The 8602-nt window shown below is 55.0% G+C and overlaps 1 long non-coding RNA gene across 1 annotated transcript; it reads left to right on the top strand.

Moving 5' to 3' along the window:
• The first annotated feature begins 2582 nt into the window (after nt 1–2582).
• Nucleotides 2583–8233, top strand: LOC309615250. Its single transcript, XR_014236661.1, has 2 exons — nt 2583–4817; nt 6636–8233. It is a non-coding gene; the product is annotated as an uncharacterized lncRNA (long non-coding RNA).
• The last annotated feature ends 369 nt before the right edge of the window (nt 8234–8602 follow it).

Raw genomic sequence — 8602 nt, forward strand, 5'->3', positions numbered from 1 at the left:
GCTTAGGGAATGGTTGCAGCCGTGGATAGCCGGAGACAGGGGTGTTATTTCCCCATCTACTTGAGACCAGGGGGTTAGTATCCAGAGCAGAAGTTTTCAAGTTCAGAGACGCCAGAATCCCTGCTTCTCCCTAATGAAGGCCTGGACCTCGAATGTTCTGGGCAGGAAGAGGGCCGAGGAGGAGGCTGGCCTGTCCGCTCTGCCTCCTGGGGGCCCAGCACAGGGCTCGGGGGCTGCTGGGCCTTGAGGTCTGGATGCTTCCAGGTGTGGGATGAACCTGCCACTGCCCACTGGAGCCTGCTCCTTCCGAGATTCAGGAAACCGGGGGACCCACCAAACCGAGCCCATCCCCAGCCTCTGCTGCAAGTCTGCTCGGACTGATCCTGCAGACAGACCTGCGGGAAACAGGGCCTGAGATTCCCATACTGACAAGTGTTCTGTGGGATTTCCACTAGACCCCTTTCTACCCTGTTCTGAGCAAATTACTAGTCAATCCATGCTACCATCACTCCATACTGCCTGGGGAGCTGAGGCTCCGAGAAGCCAAGTAATCCAGCCAGAAGCACAGACGTGAGGCCACGGAGTGGGGTCTGCACCCACCGTCCGTCCAGGGGGACTGCCCACTCCCCGCAAGTTCCACGCCTGTTCCCTTCGCCCCCCCCTCCCGGGACCAGCTCACAGAGCCTCCTCTTGGGGGTATTCACTCACCTTCTTCTAACAGGATCCGTCTCACTATCCTGTTCTGGGATCATCCGGAAGGCTTGTCACTCTGACACAGGTTCAGCCTCACGTCACCAGGGCAGCTTTCCTGGATGACACTCACCACCTGCACGTCCACTCTCAGCTCAGACCCAGAAAGTCCCCCTCGGCCCCGAGCCCCATGGCTCTGCCTGGGCTCCCACCCACTCCTGACTGGTCCGTCCCTCTCATGTCCCCTGCAGGGTCACCAGGAGCTCCCACCTGCCCCAGGTAGGCTGTCTGCTCTGTCCTGGGGAGGCCTCCGTGGTGTCAGGTGGAAGACACAAGAGGTACCCGTGGGGCCTCCCTCAAGCAGCCCAGTGGCCAGCACCCGCCTACTCACCTCATCACTCTGGAGGAACGGGTTCAGGAGGTCCGTGGCATCTCCTGGTTCTCATTTCATCCCAGCACTGCCCACAGGGAAGTTGCTAAGCAACTCTGGGCCGGCTGCTCAGAGAGGACGCTCATATACACGCCCCCCCCCCCGCCCCAGCACACGGGGCTTTCGTGGTCAGGCCCCTCCCAGGATATGGAGCTCACCTGAGCAGGTACCCAGCAGCCCACGGGGCTCTTGTGGTCAGGCCCCTCCCTGGGTATGGAGCTCACCTGAGTAGGTACCCAGCAGCCCACGGGGCTCTCGTGGTCAGGCCCCTCCCAGAATATGGAGCTCACCTGAGCAGGCACCCAGCAGCCCATGGGGCTCTCGTGGTCAGGCCTCTCCCTGGGTGTGGAGCTCCCCTGGGCAGGTACCCCGGCAGGGCTGGGCACACAGGAACCGTGCACGTGGCCCTCATTGCAGAGCACCCTCAGCTCACCTGTCGCTCAGAGCTGACACAGAGCACCTCAGAGCAGGACCTAAACTAACAAACAGCAGCTCCGACAGGTCTGTGACCCTGGGCTTCACTCTGTGCGGCCTCCCTCCGCCTGGTCTTCCAGGGGCTTCCACTGCAGCCCGGCACCAGGCCTCTGTCTCCACCCACCACCCCTCCTCTCCCTGACTCCTGGGTTCCTCTCATTAGCAGAGGGTCTTCTTGAAGTTGTCTCCCACTCATGGACCAGACAAAATGATTAGAAAACAAGCCAGAGCTGCAACCCCTTACCTATCCTGACTCTCAGGACCCCACACCTGTTCCTTGGATCTGGCCGGTGCAGCAAGGCCCATTTTCTGCAACTCTGAGCCCCTGAGGGGCGAGGATTGGCTGACCTGGGCAGCCTGACCCGGCCGGCCAGCCCTCCCCAGGTGTGCCTGGGTTGAGGTCTATATAAATACCCCTCCAGGCAGCAAGAGGCCCTGCAGCTGTGCCTGACGCCGTATTCTCTGCCCCGTCAGCAGTCTCGGGGCTGGGCTCGTGGGAAGGAGTAGGGCCCACGGCTTTGTGGGTGGCCCGGTGTGAATGGGGCTCTGCTCGACTTTCTGCAGGAGTTCCCAGGCTGCCACCTGCTAACGAAGAGGATGTGTCACTAATACCTGACGTTGGAATTTCTCGCCGGGCAGAGGTGAGGAAGGAAAAAAGCAGTGGGGGCCAGGACAGGAGGGGTACCTCAGGCAGGGAAATGGAAAGCTTCCAGAAGAGCCCCCGGGACCAGGACCATCCTGCCTGGCCTGCAGGCACCAACTCGGGCCTGTGTGCTGTCGCTGGTGTGGCCCTTCTTCTAGGCTTTAAAGTCCTTGCACACATTCAGGTGTTTTACCTGGGAAGGGTGGGAAAAGTTCAGCAGCAGCTGGCCTGGGGCTCAGCTCACGTTTACTCGGAGACGCCTGGGCACGGTCCCCCAGCCTTGCAATGAGGACGCTCCTGGCGGGGGGGCTGCCGACTGCGTGTGAGACGATTCCCCACCTCTGACCAACTTCAGAATTGTTTACCACTGGAGCAAGTGTCCTGGTAGGGTTTTCATCTTTGTAACTAGTGGGTTCTTAATTAGCAACGTGAAGGGTGACATCAGAAGTCCTGAATCAGGATGGAAATACTTATCCCCAGCATGTATAGGCGTAAAAACCTGGGGAGGCCGTGTGCAGCCGGCACCCTTAGGGGTGGGCTTCCGACTGACCCCTCAACATTCTGGTGTCCAGCCACTGCTTTAGGATTTCTGGGGCCCAATGCTGATTCTAAGGGCTCTGCAATCCAGCCTCTGTCGGCCTTTAATGAGACCCCGCACTTCCAGGATCCTACAGAGCAGGGTTTGTGTGACCGTTCTGTGGCTTCTGTAACAAATGACCACAAGCTGGGTGGTTTAAAACAACAGGAATTCATCCTCCCCCAGTCCTGGAGACCAGACATCTGAGATCAGGGTGTTGCAGGACGGAAGTCTCTCCAAAGGCTCCAGGATAGTGTTCTTCCTGCCTTTTCCAGCTTCTGGGGGCTCCAGGTGTCCCCAGGCTTGTGGCTGCATCCCTCCAATCTCTGCCTCTGTCTTCACGTGGCTTCTCCTCTAGGTCTGTGTTTCTCCTCTTTTGACTCTCATAAGGACTCTCTCAATTGGATTGAGGGTCACCCTAACCCAAGATGACCTCACCTCGAGATCCTTAACTACATATACAAAGACCCTTTTCCCAGACATGGTCCTGTTCACATGTTCTGGGGGGCACATCTTTTGGGGCCAGCATTCAACCCATTACCTGTGTATAAAATAACCCTCATTTTAGGAGATTACCAAGGTCCCATATAGACTGGCACAGACAGCAGCCATGTGGGTGAGGGTCTGGGGAGAATGAGGACCCTGGAATCACCTGGAAAGGATGAAGGCCTGGCTTCATTAGGTGAGCTCTTCCACCACGGGGCCCGTGGAAACGGCCACTCCACTCTGTCCGTGGAAAGGGACCCAGTGCCGAGTCCAGAAGTGGTTACCTTGCAAAGCTGGCTCTTCTGGGATTTCATCATCAATAGCATCATGTAACCAGTAACTACGGGCTTGGAGGAGTCATTCTCTGGCACATGATGACAGCACTGTCACTTTAGGCTCATCAAGCCTAGAATAGGAATGTTTGAAGGAGAAGAGTTTGGGAGATTGCAAAGCTTGGTTGTCAAGGAAACTGAGCAGGTTTGTCAAGGTTGTCAAGGAAACTTCTTGCTTAAACTGAAGGCAGGGCTGGGAGACCTGAACTCCAGGGATCTTTTAAAGGGGCTGCTCTGAAACACCATCACCTGAGAGGTGGTCTCCAGCGTGAGCTGGGGTTTGAGAAAAGTGTGATGAGATTAAGCCTGACTTTCTGTGACAGCTGGGGAGGGGTCTGTAAAGCACCTTGGCTTTTAAGGCAGAAGTTTGTTGCTGGAACAAAGTGTCTCCCAAAACTGGGCTGAAGCTCAAGATGTCTCTGTCCCCTTCTTGTGAGAGTCCAGGGCAGGTGGGTGTCAGGGCCCAGGCTCTGTCCCCCTTGTTTCTCCTCCTTGCTTCCAGGTGAGGGCTCCAACCAGCAGACTGGGGTGACCAGGTGAGCATCATGCCCTCCGTCCTAGCATGCAGGCTGGGCAAGGCCCTCACCACCTCCACCCCTTCCCCTTGGTAACATGAGACACTGTGCCCCAGCTGTAAGGGGTGGGAAGGCTGGGAGGTGCAGGGTAGCTGTGAACAGGAAAAAGGGAAATGGGTTCTGATGGGCAGCTGCGCGGCCCTGCTTTGAGGGTCGCCCGGACGCTAGCGCGCAGACTCTGGGTCCTGTGAAGCTTTGATGCTTTGTGGTTCTGGAAATCCTATAGGAGACGGTCCACAGCAGGTGAAGCTAATGCTCTCAGTGGAGGTGGTGAAGCCAAAGATCTGCAGTTCAGACTGAAGGTGCCGATGTGGGCGTACATACAGGACAAACCCATCTCGTGTGAATGGACTTCAGGCACGTTTAACACGAATGCAGTTATGTTAATGCCTAGCACCTTCTATCTTGTGCCTCTCCTCAGGGACCCCCTCCTCAGTTCCTGAGGATCCTGTAACTCCCGTACAGGGGGATGGAGAGTGGGCTCTGTCCAGTCTGAGCCCTGAGTTACCCTGCGTGTGAGTCTGCTCAGGACCGCCGTAACAAATACCACAGACTGGGCCGCTTGAATAACAGACCTATCTCCCAGTCCTGGATGCTGTCTGAGATCAAGGTGTGTGCAGGCTGGCTTCTCCTGAGGCCTCTCTCCTTGGTGCTTAGACAGCCATCTTCTCCCCAGGTCCTCATGTAGTCTCCCGCTTTGCCTATCTGTGTCCTAATCTCTTCTTGTAGGACCTCAATCCTATTGGATTAGGATCCACCCTAGTGACCTCATTTTTACCTTGATCGCCTCTTTAAAAATCCCATCTCCAAATACAGCCACATCCTGGGGTCCTGGGGGTTAGGGATTCAGCATGTGAATTTGGGGGGACGTGGCTGAGCCTATCCCATCCTCCTTAGGAGCCAAGTGTGCCTCGGTCCTTCCTTCCCTCAAGTCACATGAGGTGATGTAGTGGCTCAGGGAGAGGCCACTCGTGCAGAGTCTGTGTCCCAGCTGGGGAGCCCTTCTCTGCTCTCTCTGATCAGGCTGTGGCCATGCCAGTCCCCTCCCGAGGTGAGCGGTTCTGGGGTCTCCTGCCATGTCGCCTGGCCGGCTGAGGTGCTCATTGTCAGGGAACCCAGGAGCCAGCAGCCTCGTGGGGGTGCCGGGGACTCTCAGGGCCTTGGCAGATGTCTCTCCCAGCAGATACCCTAGCGAAAGTGGGGAAACATTTGGGGGATTACAGGTGGGAGAGAGTCACAGTCTCGTTTATGCTTCAGAAAGACCACGCTGGGGTGGGATTTGAGGTGCACCGTGCGGGCAGGGAGTTTTGTCAGGGCCTGATGGAGGAACCGGGCACAGGATCGGGCTTGGGCCAGGGCTGTGGGTGTAGAGGGGAATTAGTGTGGGAACTGGCCACAGACTGTTGTCGAAATCTCGGCTTCCCCGTGCACCGAGGCTGAACAGAAATACGGAGCCAGGGGTTTTGGAGGAAGAGAGAGATGGTTTTATTCTTCTGCCAGGCAGAAGGGAAGACACAGCCGGCTAGCGCCTCAAGAACTGGGCCCGCCTTGAGAATCAGGGAAGATTTTATACGTGGGGCTCTCGCAGTCCGGGGTATAGGATGAGGATCGAAGTAGTGAAGGTCTTGCATTCCTCCTTTCCTTTGCATTGTTTCAAAACAGTCATAGCTGGCGTCAGGCCGCCCGGTAATTGGGGTCCGGCAGTCTGGTAATTGCGTCCGTTTGCCTCTGGTTTATCGGCCGGTGACCTTGTTTCTGAAATGCAAAGACTATAGGGGGTGATTTGTTATGAGGGGCATATAGAACGTAAGTGCTGGACATAATAAGGTTAGGGAGTGAGAGGCAGGGGATGGAACTCACACAGAGTTAGGGGTGATGGGTGCCAGAGGTAAATTACATAGTGTCAGGGAGTGAGGTTAGCTTTCTAAAGTACAAATCTAGTTACTACAAATTAGTGACAAAGTAAAACAAGGAGTGATGAACTCTTTCAGGCCAGGTTATGTTTCTTCTCTAGCCTGTTTGCTGTTCCCTTTGTTTTCCTTGTTCTCAGGGGAGGGAAAACTTCATTTCTATTTTTGCTGCAACAGGACTCTGGAGGAGCAGATGACAGTCAGTGGGGCACAAGGAGAGTGGGAGCCTGGGAGACCCCAGTGTTACCGAACAAAACTTGGGTCCACTTGCCCGAGTGCAGTAAATCCAGTCTACTGACACCAGGTGTGGTGAAGGAAAGTGCAGCTTTAATTGTAAAAGTGCCAATACAAGGAGGCCAGGTGGCCTGTGCTCTAAAACCCCAAACTCCCTGAAGGATTTCAGCAAGGCAATTTTAAAGGCCAGGTGAAGGAGGGGGGTCACAGGGTATGTGATTAGCTGGTGCACAATTCTCTGGTTGATGGTGAGGTAACAGGCGGTTAACATTATAAATTCTTAGGCACCAGAAGCTCCGGGGCTACCTGTTCATGATCATCAAGTAGTTAATTTCTTCCACTTGGTGGTGGAGGAAGCGTGCATCAGATACTGTATCCAGGTACTTCAGAGAGGAGCTACAGCAGAGGATGTGGGGGAGCGGTCTGTCCTGGGAAGGCCCCGTAGGGTCCTGCTCGGTTACACCCCGTGCCTGGGCTCAGCAACCTGGGAAGGTGGGGCTGCTCCTGGGTGTGGGGAGCTGCAGGATCCCGGTCCTCTGAGGGGCCTGTTAGCCCCCAAGGTGAGATGGGGGTGCAGTGACTGGACAGAGGCATCTGGCCTGGGGGAGGGGTCCAGGCTGGAAATGTCACTGGAATCGTTGCAGGGAGGAAGAAGAAAGGCAAAGTGGGGACAGATGGGTCACAGCAGACTACGTGCAGGTGACTGCGGTCCTGTTGGAAGCAACTCAGAGCCAGAAAGGAGTGGCCGTCAGGGGCTCAGCTCCATTCTCTTGTTCCTTTGTAAAACCGCTGTGTCAGGGTTTGAGTCACTGCCAGGAGACGTCTGGGGCCAGTGCTGCCATGGCTTCATCAGAGGGGTCCAGGGGGAGCACAGAACCACTGCAGGCCCCGCCCATGTCCGCACTGGGAATGAATCCCATCGGGGCTCCTGGGCTCACAGACTTGAGGGAACCTCTGTCCTCAGGACTGGTCTTCCTCCTTCCTCTCACCTGCTGGTCAGAGGCCCAGGAACCCCCATCCTGGCTCCACCCCCAGGGCCTGGATTCTGGGACAGCTTAGGGGTAAGCAAGACCCTCATGTTCCTTTATCTGCCTGGGGATGAGAATGTCTTAAACGCTGCAATTGACTGATGATGGAGGGCTGAGTGTTTCCAGCAGGTATGGGTGGAAAGATGGGGTGTGAAGTTCCTGTGTCTGCAGGGTCTTCCCAGCGTGAAGATCTGTGTGTTTCCCCCGGCCAGTCAACATCCGCCCAGGAAGCCCAGATCCAGCATTACGAGGGCAGAGGCTCTCCTCTTGCTTATCTGTAACTTCCCACTCCCACAGCAAGGAGCCTGGCTCCCACCATCTGCCAGTTATGTATGCATTTCTCCTTTCCAGGTTACATGTGCAGAGGTTTCAGAATTGTTAGCTACTATACCCTGGAAAGAACTTCGTAAAATAAAGCCCACTGTTTATGTACGGTCCATTTTGCCTTTAGTCTACAAATTCCATTCATTTCCAAAGGTAACTTAGGTCAGCACCTTTTATCCCATCCCCTACAGTGAGTTGTTTCCATATATTTCTAATACTGCCGCAGACCGGCTGCAGAAAGCTAGAAGTTCCTGGCGGTGAGGGGTAAGGAACTGAAAAGCACCAGTATGGGGTCAGAAGGGCCAAGACAACTGATGGTTGCAAGGCAAGTTTATTCAAAGAGCATGAATGTATATATAGGTTTAGTACGGAACGAATATTAGACAATAAATCAGTAAACCTTGTATTTCCACATAATTCTGTCGCCACTATCTATGTGCCACTATCTATGCGTCAGCATGCCTTATGGGCCACTCTTTGGAGATACAGACTTCCCCCTCAGGGCAGCACGTCCTTCTTCTGGGGAACAACCAGGGGCTCTTAGATCCAGAGCAGGCACCTGGAACGAAACTGGCCGCAAGCCATTTTCCTTTTTTACGCTCAATACCGCAGCGTCAGGAGTGCATACCAAGAAAGAGACAGGCAGTTCTCCGGAAAGCAGAAAGCTGAATAAGCTTACAGCTTGGGGGCCACCACATTTCCCCCTTTTTAAATTATTTTTTAAAGCTTGATAATGTAGTTTTAAGCCATGAACATCCTGACGCAAGACAGCGAAGCGCCCCATTACAAATCTAACAACACAAGGTAATAAACCGATCACCAGTAAAAGTAGTACACCAATTGATATCAGGCCTGAGAGCCCTCCATGAATCCCTTGTATCGGATTTAGCCCTTGTAGT

Source organism: Balaenoptera borealis (genome assembly GCF_965194805.1).
Source record: "Balaenoptera borealis genome assembly, chromosome: 17".
Taxonomy (NCBI): Eukaryota; Metazoa; Chordata; class Mammalia; order Artiodactyla; family Balaenopteridae; genus Balaenoptera; species Balaenoptera borealis.